The 17,502-nt window shown below is 42.0% G+C and overlaps 1 protein-coding gene across 1 annotated transcript in view; it reads left to right on the top strand.

Annotated features, from left to right (window-relative positions):
• The window catches only part of LOC145355177 (uncharacterized), a 141,959-nt gene that overhangs the window by 49,982 nt on the left and 74,475 nt on the right, over positions 1-17,502 (top strand). The window lies entirely within an intron of this gene.

The raw sequence follows: 17,502 nt of genomic DNA, 5'->3' as shown, positions 1-17,502 counted from the left end.
TCCCAATTGCATTTTGACAGGTGTTGAATGTCACTGGTCCCAGTGAATTGGCTGATCTGCTGAGCAGGCCTGGGTTCATTAATGACAACAATGTTCTGAGCGCAGTGTTACTCCATATTAAACCCTTCCAGAAGCTGGCTACATTTGTTGACGAGTTCAATCGCAAAAGCCAAAAAGTGAGCAGCAAACGTTTTCTTTATTCTTCAGGTGGAAGGATGTAGGGCAATGGCTCCTATAATATGTTACTGTTCATATTGGAAGAGTGTGCTTGTGTGGAGTCTGGAAAATCTAAGTTATTCTTTGACGTTTTGGAGTAAAGTTTATTAATCATTCACAAGTAGCCTTATATTAACACTGCAATGAAGTTGCTGTGAAAATCCCCTTAATAACACCTTAATAAGGAGTGAAAGGTGCCTGTGTATCAGGTGTGAATGCTTTGGCTATATAGCATGTGGACGCAGCTCTTGTTCTTTTTTTGTCCATTTTTGATCCACAGTTCCTCTATAATCAAGTCATAGAGGTTTACAGCATGGAAACAGGGCCCTCACTGTAACTTGTCCATGCTGCCCTTTCTTTTTAACATCCAAGCTGGTCCCAATTGCCTGTGTTTGCCCCATATCCCTCAATACCCATCTTGCTTATGTAACTGTCTAAACACTTTTTAAAAGACAAAATTGTACCCACCTCTATTATTGCCTCTGGCTGCTTGTTCCAAGCAGTCACCACCCTCTGCGTGAAAGAATTACCCTCTGGACACTTTTGTATCTCTTCCCTCTCATCTTAAACCTATCTCTCTAGTTTAGACTCCCCTGCCTTGGGAAAAGATATTGACTAGCTGATCTATGCCCTTCATTATTTTGTAGCCCTCTACAAGATCAGCCTAAACCTCCTATGCTCCAGAGGAAAAAGTCCCAGTCTATCCAGTCTCTCCTTATAACTCCTTATAACTGTCCTGGTTGCATCCTAGTAAATTCTTTCTGCACTCTTTGTCGCTTAGCTTTTCTGTAATAGGGTGACCAGAACTGTACACAGTATTCCAAGTGTGGCTTTACCAATGTCTTGTGCAAATTCAACAAAATGCCCCAACTCAAGTATTCAATGAAATCAAGCATGCCGAATGCACCTTTACCACTCTCACTGCCTCCACTTTCACTGAGCTATGAACGTGTACCCCTTGATCTCTTTGTTCTGTCACTCTCCCCAACACCATACCATTAACTGAGTAAGTCCTGCCTTGGTTCAGTCTACCAAAATGCGTCACTTCAAATTTATCTAAATTAAACTCCATCTGCCATTCGTCAGTCCACTGGCCCAACTGATCAAGATCCAGTTGCAATCTGTGATAACCTTCATCACTGTCCACTATGCCACCAATCTTGGTGTCATCTGCAAACTTACTAACCATGCCTCCTAAATTCTCATTGAAATCATTAATGTAAATGACAAATAACAGTGACGCAACCCCGGTCCCTGAGGCACACCACTGGTTACAGGCCTCCTGTTTGAAAAACAACCCTCTACAACTACCCTCTATCTTCTGTCATCAAGCCAATTTTATATCCATTTGGCTATCTCACCCTGGATCCCATGAGATTTAATCTTATGCAACAACCTGCCATGCGGTACCTTGTCGAAGGTCTTGATAAAGTCTATGTGGACAACATCAACTGCACTGTCTCCATCTACCTTCCTGGTTACCCCTTCAAAAAACGCAATTAAATTTCTGAGACATGATTTTCCACTCACAAAGCCACACTGACTGTCCCTAATCAATCCTTGCATCTCTAAATGCCTGTAGATCCTGTTCCTCAGAATACCTTCTAACAGCTTATCCACTACAGATGTGAGGCTAACCAGCCCGTAGTTCCCAGGCTTTTTCCTGCAGCCATCTTTAAACAAAGACACAACATTTGCCACCCCCCAATCTTAAGGCACCTCACCTGTGGCTGTCGATGATTCAACTATCTCTGCTGGGGGACCTGCAATTTTCTCCCTAGCCTCTCGCAACATCCTGGGGAACACCTCACCAGATCCTGGGGATTTATCTACCTTGATGCACTTTCTTCCAACACTTCCTCAGTTGGAGGCACACTCCTCAAGACATGACTGTTTATTTCCTCAAGTTCCCTAACATCCATGGTTTTCTCAACAGAAAATGCTGATGAGAAATATTCATTTCGGATCTCAGCCATCTCTTGTGGATCTGCAAATTGATGACCTTGTTGATCCTTAAGAGGCCTTTATCTGAAACCATGGGCAAAACTAAATGTTTTCCAAGAGTTCCATTGGCCAGTGGAAGGGTACGATGAATGGGTCAGCTATCTCACCCTTTATTGGTGATATCATACTTATTAAGTGAACTCAGCAATGGTATTAAAAAAGTTGGGTGGTGGTGGAGGCCAGAATAGCAGTCGGTATAACTTAAATTGTGGATCAGAATCCAAATGTAGCACCTTTATTTGTCCCAGAACCTAACTGTGGTTGCAATGAATGCTAAAACCTGGTTTCCTATTTGGGAAACGATATCTTTATGTATGTTTCTCATGGTAGGCTCACATTGTAGTTTGAGACAATCTTTGTTGTGACCCTAGGTTTTCCTTTTTAAGCCTAATTTCCTTTTCCATTTTAGAGTAATCTGCGAGCTGGTATTCGAGCTGCCGTCATTGAGATTGTGTGGCCTCGGTTTATCAACAGCTTATCATTACTCAATGACAGCGACATCGATGAATGGCTTAATGTCAGATTAACTCCATATCTTCCATTTATCACCACTCGCCTTTTGTCTTCGAATAACACCCTTCACATCGGGTGCCTTTCATACAGGAAAATGTAAGTTCAATCCAACCCATTCTGAATGAATCATCACTCAAGCAAACTCCTTCTTTATCCCATGTCCAAGGATTAATTTGCTTATTACAGCAGCAGAGTGCCAGAGCTGGCTGATTGTAGCAGAGATAAGGATGTTTATGGCTTAACAACAAATATCGAATGTGCATGCCACTGCTTGATATCAAACAATAATCAGGATGGGTCGAGGAAGGTAAATGGAAACAGAAAATGCTGGCAGTACTCAGCAGGTCTGGCACATTTGTGTGGAGAAACCAAGTGAACGTTTCAGGTCTGTGACTTTTCATCAGAAGAGTGAATATTAGAAATGAAATGGAGGGAATGAAAGAGGAGGAAGGGTGGAAAGAGGAACCAAAGGGAATATGTGTAATTGGGTGGAGGGCAGGAGTGATTCATGCCAAAAGGTTGCAGAATACCAGACCAAAGAGAGTGGTAGTGAGGCAAGTAAAACAAAAAGAAGTGTCCAGAGGAAGTACACATTGCAGGATATCTGCCATCCAAACACAAGGAAAAGGACTTTAGAAATAGATGAGAGGGAAAAAAAAACCAAAGCAACAATAAAGAATAAAACCACTGGAGCAGAGGCTACAGTGTAAAATTGTTGAACTCAATGTTTAGTACAGATGACTATGAAAGATCCAGTTAAATCATGAGAGCGGCATTCCTTGAGCTGGCCTCTGCCACTTTTGTTGGGGTTAGAATAGGGACTGGTTCTAAGTAGCTCATTGCTGGCTCACGGAGGCAGCAGCCCATATACATCAACAGTTTCTACACTCGTTTGCTTTTGATGAGGTCAGCGCCTGAAAGACAAAGTATGCAAATTGAAACAGGTAAGAGCAGGTCCAAAATTTGTGGAATTACTTGGATATCCAGGGCATCCATTTGGAGTGATAAGTTACCCTTTTGGATATGTTCCTTGAATATCCTTGGGAGAGGGATGGCATCCTATTGAGAGAGGTAAGGCACCCACTGGGAATATTCTAGGTAACTTGATCGTGCTTAAAAGGCCATACATTTTTCGAACTGTCCAAGGTGTCGACCTGTCAAAGAACTGTATGAAGTTAAAGAAAAACTTTCAGGTTTGCAAAAAAACTAACAAAACTCATAATCCATAGACACAACTCCATTTATGTCAATTTCCGGCATTTGCCTCTGGTGTATACTGTGAGTTGAATGGAAGGAGTAAGGGCAAAAGTTGGTGGGTAGAAGTAATTGGTTGGCATGAGTTGACACTAAGTTGTTCTCCATGTTATATAGAGCTTTGGGGATGAGTGGGGGGCACAAGTTTGTGTTGGGGCATAAGGGGCCATGGGGTTTGGGTGGTGGGATGAGTTGGAGTGAGGGCCTTGGGGCTATGTGATATGAAGTGGCATGCATTGACGTGGAAGGGGCATAGGGAGAGTGTGGAGGGTTGAGGGCTGGAGGACTGTTCTTGCTTTCTTCAATTTTTTTAAGTTCAACAAAGCACCAGGGCACAGAGTCAGGCTTTCTGCCATTCCATCTCTGTAACTGGCCATGTCTGCACTCATTCTGGGGTGTAGAGCCTGAGATGTTATCCAATCCCACGCTAGAACAAAAAGTCAAACTTCAGGTCCTCAGTTTCACCATCAGACATTCCTTCATACATTTCTTTGGCTTCTCATCCATGCCTTAGGCCTGCTTCACAAAGATTGTGGCTTGCTGCTTTTTTACTTTAGCTTTATAATGTCTTTATTTCTAAAGTGTTGTTTTAGATTTCTTTTACTAAAAGCATTCTCAAGTTAAATTCTGAAGTGGTATTAAATTTCACTTTTAGTGTGCGAACACTGAGTGCCCGTTACAACGATTTTACCTCAGACAAACAGAGAGAAATCTACAATGGCATCAAAGCCTATCTACAACAAGGTAAAGTTAACACACTTTTGTTTAAATTATGTAGAAGTGAGGATACTGTCAGTTGTGTAAGTTGAGGGAAAGGAAAAATCAATCAGAGCTGCCTCGGTCATCAGTATTCAAAGACTATTATTGAAATATTCACCTGAGTTAACGAGTATTGAAGACTGGTCATGATGTGATGGGATCAAAAGTCATGGGAAGAAAGCAGGGTTAGGCCATTGAGTTGGACGATCAGCCGTGATTGTGATGAATGACAGAGCTGGTTCGAAGGGCCAAATGGCCTCCTCCTGTTCCAATCTTTTATATTTCTATGAAGCTGAGGATCTCACTGACACTCCCTGATAAATAACAAAGTAATGCAAAACTGCTGGTTATGGAGGTTTACTAACCTGGGGAGGGAAATAATTCTGGACAGCGAAGTGAGAATCCCCATTAGCAGTAAAATTTGTGAGTAATTGCAACTTGTATTTTAAAGAAAATTACACTCCATTTTGTTTAGAATTAATGTAGAATTGTTTTACTTAACAGGTCCCAAACCCAAATGTTACGATGTGAATGACCCCAATCTGAACTCCACTGCTTGGTTTGCTCAATATCTGGGACCATTCATGAACCAAATGTCACTGATTGACCTTCAGTCCTTCTTTGATAATGAAACCCAGGTACCTGTTCCTTTTTTTTACCCGAGGATTGGCACAAAAGATGAATTGTTGAAATCTCTGCTTAGTATAATTTTAATAACCTGAATGCTTTATCTTAAAGAAGACTAGAAAGAACACTGCATCGTTGGGCTCAATGTACTAAATGTCTTCCAATTTTTGCACAGCTCCATGATTTTGTGGTAAACCCTGAAAACCTGGCACTTTTAGGAACTCTAACATTATCCACAGAAATCTCAAAGTTCTACCTCCAGTTGCTGCTGAGAAACGATCCTGGCATTAATATTTCAAGGTATGTCAATTTGACCGTTCATATTTGCCGAACATGAGTTGTAAAGCGGAAGATTCAGATCAAGTTACTGACATCTGTGAGACAGAAAGTGGGAGAGACAAAGGGAAAGAAAGATTTCTTCATGGTCATTTCTTATCTTTTTATAAAATCTGCTATTTCAGCTTTGAAACACAAGGAAATATTTTTCAGGAAATTAGAGGCTAAGGTGGGCAATGGAGAAAATAGGAATTATTTAAATGGAAATGATTGTTGAAGCCCTCTAAAATATTCACCAAGAGTGAGACAATTTCAAAATATCCTACTTGTCATGCTTTTTGATCAGCCTGGCATACTGGGAAGATTGTGTTGGAAGCCAAAAGATTGCTTTGCGCCGGTGAGAATCAGTTTTGTATCCTCCTGGTTCTGTTTTGCTGGTGTAAGCAGCATTGCGCCCATAAAGGGTGCGAAGCCTATTTGTATAAAACTAAGGTAAGTTAAAAGCACTTACCTGCTCCCATGCAACTGCTCCGGCTTCACAGCTGCTTTCCCCCTCGCCAGTGAGGCATAACGCCAGTGAGAATCATTACTGTTCTGTCGTGGCGGAGACCAGGTGCCAGGGTGACACAAAGGGATCAGAGCCATTGAAATCCCCGTTCACGGAAATGATCGGGCAGGGCCATCCTAGCAGTGCTCACCGGGCACCATGGCAGTGCCCATCTGCCACCCTGGCAGTTCCTTGGTGGGCACTATGTGTGCTGGGGCAGTGCAAAGCAGGTGGAGTCTGATTGTTATTGGGGCCTGACCAGTAGTTGGGTTTCTGACCAGCAGGAGCTATGACCAACGATGGCAGAGGACATAGCAGTCAGGTGCTTCATATGTAGGAGCTCTGCAATGTCGGGGGGTAGTCAACAGTGGAGAGCTCTGCAGTGGGGGTCGTATGCCTGAGGGAGTTCTGCAAGGGGATAGTTGCATTGGGGTCGATCTAAGGGAAAGGGGGAGTCATGCGGGGGGTCACGTGAAATGGTCGGCCAGAGATCTCATCAAGACGGTCCTTGATGTCCCGATACCGACGACTTGCGTTCGTGTGGCGGGGTAGCAATGCCCTGATGATGGGGTTGGAAGGCAGGTTCGATGTCTGTGGGCAAGGGGGAGTGGGAGGAGCTCTCTCTGTGCATTAGTTGATTGGGATCGCCCTACAAAATGGCACTCGCGCAGAACGCCAGCTTCCCCGACTTACTTCAGCTCCCCACCTCCCACTGGTGCAAAGCTCCCAGCTGTCAGAAAAACTGAGTGCAGGAAGATTGCAGTGCTTAACGTGCACAAAAGACTGGAGTGCAACAGTCCCACTTTCAGATTCCATGACACTTTGAATATTTTTGGCAAGATTGCACCCTGTATTTGGAGCAAACTTTATTGTATTTGTGAAATGTGAGAAATTATGAAAGATGTGTTAAATAAAGCAATTTGTGACCGCTGTTCTTTTGCAGTCTGCCAGACTCCCTGGTTTGCTTCATTACTGATACAAATCTACTTCAGTCTTTGACTGAACAGCAAGTCTTGGCTGTAACAGCAAAGATAAACCGAGTCTGTGGGCTGAATGTGCTGCCTAACGCAACTGCCAATGGAACAGCACCTATTGAAGGTCCAACAGATGAACAACTGAAGGTAAATGGGAAGATCTACTGCCAAACACTGAAATGCATCCTCAAAAGGAAATGATGTATTCATGTTATTTTTATTTCTTTTTCAGCTATCGATAGCTATAGTCAGCAAAATTGACAACTTTTCAGTCAGCACTTTGAATACATTGGGACAGACGGCTGTTGGACTGTCGGTATCACAGGTTATCGGTATTGATGGGGACACTCTGCAGAAAGCTTTGCCAAGTCTGGGTAAAGTCAAAGGCTGGAATGTCGGCCAGGCCAATGCGATTGTGGGAAAGTTACTCAGAAAAGGCCTGCAGGTAAGGGCTCAAACAACTATTAATGTATAAATTATATTTATAATGAAACAAATAATCTGTACAAACAATGTCATTTGATGTGTTAGTTTACTGCATTCGTAGCTATGTTTGACCAATTGCTTTCTAATGTTGCAATGTCACAGTCAGTCTATGAAGATGATTCACTGGCAGATGAAGAATGCAGTCTTAGTGAGGGAAGCTGCAGTCCCTGGAGTGGATAAAACTCTGATATAAAAATCCTGTGACATTGAGGTGTCTGAGCCGATCCAGCATGATGCAGTGTCTTTTATATGTTTGTGGATGGGGAGAGTAACAAAAATACGGAATGCCATATTCTCCTCCTTTTCATCAAATCCAGGTTCAGCCAGTTTGGGAAGAGTTTTATTCATGTGGCCCAGATGGGAATCTGAAAAGAATGTGAACAAGATTAAAACTTTCTGATTGCTGGCACCTTCAGCTTGTTTTTTGTTTGAAGATTGCATCTGGAAAAATGGCTGGCAGCAAGTTTATCCCCAATCTACAGTGCCCCTTTTGCTGAATTGAGTTAAATTAAGAAATTTCAGAGAAATTTTGACAAGATTTCCTAAGGTGCTGTTTATGCCATGTCCATTATTACTTCATTACATGGGCTGCAGTGATCTTCAGCAGGTTGTTATGTCACATGAAAAAAAGTCTCACAACACCAGGTTAAAGTCCAGCAAGTTTATTTGATAGTGAACCCACAAGCTTTCGGAACGCTGTTCCTTCGTCAGATGAGTGGAAGGTTCTGATCAGAAACAGGACATATAAAGGCACACACAGTTTACAGAATAACAATTATAATGTGAGGCTTTACAGCTAATCTGCTATTCAAGCCTTAAAAGTGCAGACAATGTGAGTGGAGATAGCATTCAGCGTAGGTTAAAGAGATGTGTATTGTCTCCAGACAGGACAGTAAGTGAGATGTTGCAAGTTCAGGCAAGTCATGGGGATTACAGATAGTGTGACATGAACCCAAGATCCTGGTTGAGGCCGTCCTCATGTGTGCGGGACTTGGCTATCAGTCTCTGCTCAGCGACTCTGCGCTGTTGTGTGTCATGAAGGCCGCCTTAGAGAATGCTTATCCGAAGATCAGCAGCCTCTGGTAAATGATGGTGATCGTGGCTAAGAAATAGCAGCACATTAAGAGATCAGAATGTATAAATGGCAGAACAAAGGTAAGCAGCGTGACAGAGGGCAACCTGGAACAGGTAACAGTGGAGTTGGGGAGACGATGGTAATGGAAAAAAGTATGGAAAGTGGGATAAAAAGGTATGGAAACATGATTCAATGAAAGAAATGAAAATAAATGAACAGAAATAAAAAAATGGAGTGAAAATGGAGGAGAGAGTTCTCAGTCTGAAGTTATTAAACTCAATGTACCGAATGAGAAGATCGCAAGCAACAGGAAGGATGTGTCTTGCTTGTGAATGGACCGAAAGTGATCGGCAAAGTCTGCGTTTAGTCTCTCCAATGAAGAGTAGATGACATACCTGATTGGTGTATGTGAAGTGCTGCTTCACCTGAAAAGAGTGGCAGGGAGGAGGTAAAGGGTTGGGCATTGCAACTTCTGGGATTCCAAGGGAAGGTGCCATGGGAAGGGGGTAATGAAGGAGTGGAACAGTGCTTCCCGGAGGGAACGGACCCTGCGGAATGCTGACAGGGATTGAGGGACAGGTGTGTTTGCTGGTGGCATTATGCTCGAGTTAGCAGAGGTGGTAAAGGATGATTCTTTGAATGCAGTGGCTGGTGGGGTGACAAGTGAGAACAAGGGTGACCCAATCCTGGTTCTGTGAGAGATGGGAAGGGGGAGAGTAAGGTCATGAGAGATGGTTCAGACATGGTCGAGAGCCGTCTCGTCCACTGTGGGTGGGAAACGTCAATTATGGAAGAACGTAGACCTGTCAGCAGCATGGTTTTGGCAAGTGGCATAATTGGAACAGATGTAGTGGAGGCGAAAGAATTGAGAGAATGGGACGGAGTCTTATTTCAAATCCAGTCAAAAAGAAGCGGCACTGAAGCAATCGGTGTACTGATAACAGGGTTTGTGGAAGAGAGCAGGAGTAGGACGGGAACAAGAAACGTTCCACGTGTTGCATTAAGAGACACCCAAAACCAGGACTCATACAGCTCATACATCAGGGCCAGATTTTTTTTATCTATAGAAACATAGAGATATACAGATCGGAAACGGGCCCTTCGGTCCTTTGTCCATGTCGAAGTGGAATTGTTCAGCGAGAGGGCAAGTTTAGTCTTCCCTCAGAGAAGAGGAGTGGTGGATGGGGATTATTCAGACCTCTGTTCAAGGAAGAAGCGAAGAGCCCTCAGGGCTCTGACAGGGAATGAAGGTTATAGAGGGATTGGACGTCCAAGGTAAAGAGTAGGTGGTTAGTGATGGGAAACTAGAAGTTGTTGATATGACGTAGGGCATCAGGGGAATCATGTATATAGATGGGAATGGATTGCACAATGGGAAGAGAATGAGTCAAGATTGGAGAATAGGAATAGAGTGGGGCAGGAACAGGCTGATGCGATGGGCCTACTGGCACAGTATTGTTTGTGGATTTTGGTAAGAATGTAGAATTGGGCTGCCTGTGATTGGAAAACTAAGTTTGGAAGCTGTGCAGAGAAAATCACTGGCAGAGATGAGGTCAGTGACAATCCTGAAAACAATGGCTTGATGCTCGGTGGTGGGATCATATTCCAAGGGAAGGTATGGAGAGATACATATGAGTTGGTGCTCAGCCTCTGCAAGTTAGAGGTCAGAACTCCAGACAACAACAGCCCCACCCTTGTCAGCATGTTTGATGGCAAAGTCAGGGTTTCACCTGAGAGTAGAGTGCAGCATGTTAGAGTGGATGAGAGGAGCAGTGAAATTGAGATGGCCAGTTTCATGTTGACAGTTCTCAATGAAAGTATCACAAACAGGTAACAGGCCTGTGGGGAGGGGTCCTGGTAGAGGAAAGTTCTGGAAGCAGTTGAGCAGGCGGAACTCTCCTGCCAGAAGAAGGGAGCACTGAGATGTATAAATAACAGTAATCATCTCACCATACTTCCAGTTCTCTTTAGCTGTAACGAAGATTCATCCAGGCATGAAATGTGAGCTCTATTCTCTCTCCACAGGTGCTTTTGGACCTGCTGATGATTTCTTGGCATTTTTCTGTTTTTGTTTGAGATTCCAGCATCTGCAATAATTTGATTTTATCTTAAGTCTTACACAGAGGCCAAGGGTAGAGAAGTAAAGCCAGTTGATGTGACAGCAGTATGTTTTACATATTTTTCATTGTCAGTTCTGTGCTCAAAATATGTGAGCAATGGGAGGCGTTTGTAATTGCCCTGTTATGCCACAAAAAGTGGAAAGATCACTGTGTCATCCTCCTGACAGGTTTTGGTTTTCCATTGCCTTCTAACTAGGTCAATAACGAACAGAATCTACTGAGCCTGGGAAGCTTGGTATCTGGAATTCCCAGCAATATATTCCAACAAATCAATCCTCGGGTGTTCATCAATCTAATCTCAAATCCAATATTTGTTGAGAATCTTGGTGGAGCACCGCAAACTTTACAATTCATGTGCGTTCTACAGGTGAGTGACATGGAATGTATAATCAATGTTAACAACATTGATCTAAATCTAACTTGTTTCTGACAGCTGTGAATGTCTTTTGAATGTTGATGTCTTTGTGTCAAGACTGTTTTAATTTCCAGCTACTGCTTGACATCAGTGTGTTCTAATTTAATTTCTATTCCTTTTCATTCTAACCCAGGTGTTCCGGAACGTGGATGACCCTGAAGCAAGAGTAAGGGACATTCCATCTGTTCTAGCCAAAGAGTTGCCGCCTGTGTATTTAAATTCAGATCTAAGCCTCAGTGACATTAACAACAAACAGTGGATTCCCAGTCAGGTAAATGAATTGCTGCTTTGACATTCGAAGATAATGCCTTGTGGGTTGTGGTGATGGGACAGGAAGAGGGCACGGGGTAAGGAGAACAGGGACAGTTCAGTTGAAAAATGTACATTAATTCATAAATCAGTTCAAAAATCAAACTAGGTGTGGCGTGGTTGTAAATGTTGTCCTTGTCAGATTGTGTTAGTTTAAAATCAGTCTGTAATTATTGAGCGTAATGAGCGTATTAATGCTTGAAATGCTTTTGTCCCACAGGCTGCCGTGTTCTTTGAGAGAGTGGTCAGAAACAGCAACAATTTTGCAAGGTAAGCATTGTTTTCCCCTACATATCTGACTCTGACAATTTTTTCAGAGAGTCTGTATCAACATCTATATAATTTAATTTTGCTTAAGCCCTGATATATGATGTGGAGAGTAGAAATATTTTACCTTTGGAACTGCAATGTACTTCTTTTAAGTCAGCTGCTAAACCTATTGTGAACCTATCTTACGAACTTTTACAGAGCATTGTTTACCAGCTGAATATTTTATCTAGTACAATGACTACTAATGGGTTCCATCATAGAGAGCTCCGACTGGTCAATATTTGATCTAATAATCCTCAAAGGCCAACTATTCTGTTGATACCAGTTCCGATCCATGTGCAAGTACATAACTTGGAGCATATAACACCTGAAATCGTTAAATAGATTTAGATAATTTGATCCATATCTGAATTATATTTCAGGAGAACTGGGATAATATTGACGTGAAAACCGTTACTCCGCAACTCAGTTCCTCATGATTGTTAAAGTAGTCTGAGTCTTTGGGTAGAATTTTCCTGTTCCACCTTCCTTGCTTATTGTAGAATTCGGGACATGGACCGTGCAAAGGTCTGTTGACGTCTGGTGGGGTTTACCAGCATTGGGGCGAGCGTGGCAAGAAAAAAACACCCTTAGTGTTGGAAGAAAGTGAGGTGTGTAGAAATGAATTAATGACGCCATTATTTGTTTCAGGTTTTCACCTTCGGTCCTTCAAGGCTTCAGTTGTGGAGCAGTGAAGGACCTGGAATTTTCTACCTTTCTTCAGCTTCTGCAAGCAATGAAGGGTAAAGGAGCCGTGTTTGATAAAAGTCAGGTGAGGTCTTTTGCAACAATCACATTGGAGGAAAAATAGAATATATTCATTGTAATATTTGGAAAATGCCGTTGGATTCAAGGACCTGCAGACTCCAATTCAAGACATTTTCACCAAGTCCAAAATATCATCACGAGGGACACAGATTTATTAATTCTACCCTAGACTGTCAGGGCAATGACAATAGATGACAAAGCAAGCACGGTGAACCTTGACCAAACAATTGTCTGAACTTACCTTATAGCATGGACATTTGATAATGTAAGGTGGTTGTTCAACTATCAAACTGGAAGATTGACTTGAGTTAACAAGCTTCCCAGTTTGATATTTACGTAGACATGGCAAATTTGAAAGATGATAATGTGAGCAAAATTCATTTTAAGTCTGAAAAGTAGCTGAGTTTAGTCTCAAGTTTCAACTGATGGAGGTGAAACGTTGGATATTGCAAATTTGCTTGTGTTCTGCTGCTCACCAGCCTCAAAAAAAAATCCATCTCCTAATCAACTGCAAGCAACAAAGACAACAGGATGTAGAGAATATTGTTAACGAAAGCAGATTGTTTTGTTTCTGTTCTCAGTCTGTATTTACGACTTATTTTTCAGCTGCGCTGCATGTCTGCTCGACTACCTTCTAATGTAACTTCATTGGCAATTGAGACCTTCCCTGTGGATGTCTTGCTGTTCTTAAAGTATGTTACATTTCCTTGTACTTCATCTCAATTGGTTTATTGAACAAAGCTTTGGTGATGTTTATCTCCCGTGTGCGTAAAGACACTTGAGCATTTCCTTAGAGATGTAACTGGATTCCGTTGATCAAAAGTAAAATTGTTTTCTCCTGACGTAAAAGCGAAATTGTGATGAGTTGAGCTTACTAGCTAGTGACTTATCAAGAACGAGAGATTTTCTCATGTCCTTGGAGGTCTATAGAATTTTGATTTCACTGAGCCTATTGAATATTCCCTGAATAACAACTTTTCTCATGAAGCGAGGGAGAAAAAACAAAGCAACTAAGAATTTTAATTGGTTTTAATTTGACTCAAAGGGTTTCAATTTACATATTTGGTGGTTTTGTGATTAAGGTCATCCATAAATTAACATTACAAACTGAAACTCTGTAAAGACAGTTTTATGGATATGATTATTGTTCTTGGTGTTGAACTTCAGGGGAAGAAAGAACCTGGGATCTTGCACTGAAGTGTGTACATATTTGTTTCTATGTATCTGAATCTGCCTTTGTTTCTGAAGTTCCTTTGTGAAAGCAAGTGCAAGAGAGAAAATTGGGACTGGAGAAGTCAGCAGTTAATCTGTTCATTCTCCTTCATGTTTCCCTTTGTAGTCCAGCACAGTTCAGGAGATCCCACAACTGCCAAGAATTCTTCAAATTAGTTGGAAAGTCAAACATCGATATCTTACGAAAAGGATTGGCAAGAAGACACGATTTGTTCACCGATGCCAGAATTTGTTTGGTGAGGATGAAGCACTGATCTGCTACAAATTAAGCATTAATATAGGCAGCATTCTCGCTGGTACTAATGAAAGTCTATTCCACAGTGTGGCAGTATACAGTAATGAAGAATGTTTCAACATTCCATCCTGGTGTTAGAGCAATAAGAGAGAAGAGTCTTTCAAAAGCTCACGCTTGAGTAAAGCCAAAGGGAAAATGATGATCACAAAAATTTTCTGAATACTCAGTTCTTGAGTATTCAGCAATTTCATTTGTTTGTAGATTTTTCATCACTCCGTTTTCCGAAGCTACTTTTCAAAATAGCCGGTATGCATCTTTGCATTCTGATCATTTGTGCATTGGTTAATACTAAGTGAGTGGACAAGGGTCTGGCTGATCGAGTACAATGGATGGATCATCCATTTTGGTTGAAATAACAGCAAAATGGACTATTATGTAAATGGTAAAAAATTGCAGTATGCTGCTGTGCAAAGGGAGTGGGTGTCCTTGAGCAACAATCACAAGGAGTTGGTTTGCAGGTGCAGCAGATCAGTAAGAAGACAAATGGAATTTTGCTAGATCCCTTCATTGCTAGAGGGATGGAGATTAAAAACAGAGGTTTATGTTGTAGCTGTATAAGGTGCTGGTGAGGCCATACCCGGAGTACTGTGTACATTTTTGGTCTCCTTACTTGAGAAAGGATATACTGGCACTGGAGGAGGTGCAGAGGAGACTCACTCAGTTGATTCCAGAGTTGAGAGGGTTGGCTTATGAGAAGAGACTGAGTCGACTGGGGCTATACTCATTGGATTTCAGAAGAATGAGGGGATATCTTACAGAAACATCGAAGATTGGGAAGAGAAGAGATAAGATGGAAGCAGGGAAGTTGTTTCCACTAGCGGGTGAAACTAGAATTAGGGTGCATAGCCTCAAAATAAGAGGAAGCAGATTTAGGACTGAGTTGAGGAGGAACTACTTCACTGCAAAGGATTGCGAATCTGTGGAATTCCCTGCCTAGTGAAGCAGTTGAGACTACCTCATTGAATGTTTTTAAGGTAAGGATAGATAAATTTTTGAACAGTAAAGGAATTAAAGGTTTTGGTGAGGGGACTGGTAAGTGGAGCTGAGTCCACAAAAAGATCAGCCATGATCTTATTGAATGGCGGAGCAGGCTCAAGCGGCCAGATGGCCCACTCCTGCTCCTAGTCCTTATGTTCTTATTTGTTCTTTAAAACATAAGAATGTGAGAATGCACAAATGAATAAAGGCTTTGTCACGATATTTGTTGAAAATAGCCGCCTATGAAAAGTATCAGTGACACTGTACGAAGGCTGCTGGTAACTTCATCTGCCTTGTAAGCACGTTCCCCAGAAATGTTTGCTTCAAAAGTGAGGTTGCACATCGAAAGGCAGAGCAAGCTCTGCATTTTCCTTTTTACCCACGAGGGTGTAGAGGAAATAAGGTATAAGAATTTAGAATAAAACCTATTCTAAGGAGCTGTGGAAATACCTGCCTTCTGATATGCCTGTGAGACATGGACTACCTATTCCAGACAAATTAAGCATTTGGATATATTTCTGTTTGAAAAATAATGAGCATCAAATGGGGAGGACAAAATGGCCAATGCTGAGGTTGAAAGACTTGAAATGTGTGAAATTGAAGCTCCCATCATTGATTTCAGTTCAAATGGCAGAGATATTTGACTGGTGATAAAATCTCTAATGTATTCATGATTGAAACCTTGAAATTGCCTGAGGTAGGCTGAGATGAAGTTGCAAAGAATGGCCAATTGTTGCATTCTTATTCACTGAATGGCATAAGTTCTCAAAGAATAACCAGGGAATTGATTTTGAGATGTGCCACTGATTGGTTGGAACAGCAAAGAATGCTGGCACCTGTGGAAAAATAACAAGCTGGAAAGACTGGTCTCTTGCAACAGTCAATCACATTGTTGTCCACACTGTGGAAAGTGATGCATGTCTGCAATCCGATCCCACAACCACACTGGAGCGTGCAACGGAATAAATTACGCTGCATGCATTAAACAGTCTGATTAATTTATGGAAAGGAAATCAACAATGATGGCTATCACCTTAGTAACCACAGATAGTCATAGACATATATAGCATGAAAACAGGCCTTTTGGCTCAACTTGTCCATGCCACCTTTTTTTTTTTAATCCCATATGCTAGTCCCAATTGCCTGCATTTGCCCATATTCTTCTACACCCATCTTACCCATGTAACTGTTTAAGCACTTTTTAAAGGATAAAATTATACCTGCCTCTGCCACTACCTCTAGCAGGTTGTTCCAGACACTCACCACCCTCTGTGTCAAAAAATTGCCCCTCTGGACCCTTTTGTCGCGCTCCCCTCTCACCGATGCCCTTGAGTTTTATACTCCCCTCCCTTTGGGAAAAGACATTGACTAACTAGCTGATCTATCCCCCTCATTATTTTATAGACCTCTAAAAGATCATCCTTCTGCCTTCTACGCTCCAGAGAAAAAACTCCCAGTCTATCCAGCCTCTCCTTATAACTCAAACCATTAAGTCCCAGTAACATCTGAGTAAATCTTTTCTGCACTCTTTCTAGTTTAATAATAAACTTTCTATAATAGGGTGACCAGAATTGCACACAGTATTCCAAGTGTGGCCTTACCAATGTCTTGTACAACTTCAACAAGACGTCCCAACTCTTGTATTCAGTGTTCTGACCAATGAAGCCAAGCATGCTGAATGTCTTCTTCACCACTCTGTCCACCTGTGACTTGACTTTCAAGGAGCTATGAATCTCTACCCCTAGATTTATTTGTTCTGTAACTCTCCCCAACACCCTACCATTAACTGAATAAATTCTGCCCTGGTTCAATCTACCAAAATTCATCACCTCGCATTTATCTAAATTAAACTCCATCTGCCATTCATCAGCCCACTGGCCCAATTGACCAAGATCCCGTTGCAATCTGAGATAACCTTCTTCACTGTCCACTATGCCACCAATCTTGGTGTCATCTGCAAACTTACTAACCATGCTTCCTATATTCCCATCCAAATCATGAATATGAATATGACAAATAACAGTGGACCCAGCACCGATCCCTGAGGCATACAACTGGTCACAGGTCTCCAGTTTGAAAAACAACTCTGTATAACCATCCGTTGCCTTCTGTCATCAAGCCAATTTTGTATCCATTTGGCGACATCACCCTGGATCCCATGAGATTTAACCCTATGCACCAACATACCATGCAGTAGACAGTGCTTAAAAATGGGCTTCACTAGCATGATATAAATATAATGCCTCTCAGTTTTACTTTCGAAGTACTGATCGGTGTTTTGACCCACTGTGTGAGAGACCAGGTGGGATTATCTGGTCCTGCTGTCCAGAGACTGAAATTCTAG

The sequence above is a fragment of the Carcharhinus amblyrhynchos genome, chromosome 18 (assembly GCF_965287045.1).
Source record: "Carcharhinus amblyrhynchos chromosome 18, sCarAmb.v2.hapA, whole genome shotgun sequence".
Taxonomy (NCBI): Eukaryota; Metazoa; Chordata; class Chondrichthyes; order Carcharhiniformes; family Carcharhinidae; genus Carcharhinus; species Carcharhinus amblyrhynchos.
The sequence above is the reverse complement of the archived record's forward strand: the minus strand, read 5'-3'. Positions and strand labels throughout refer to the sequence as shown.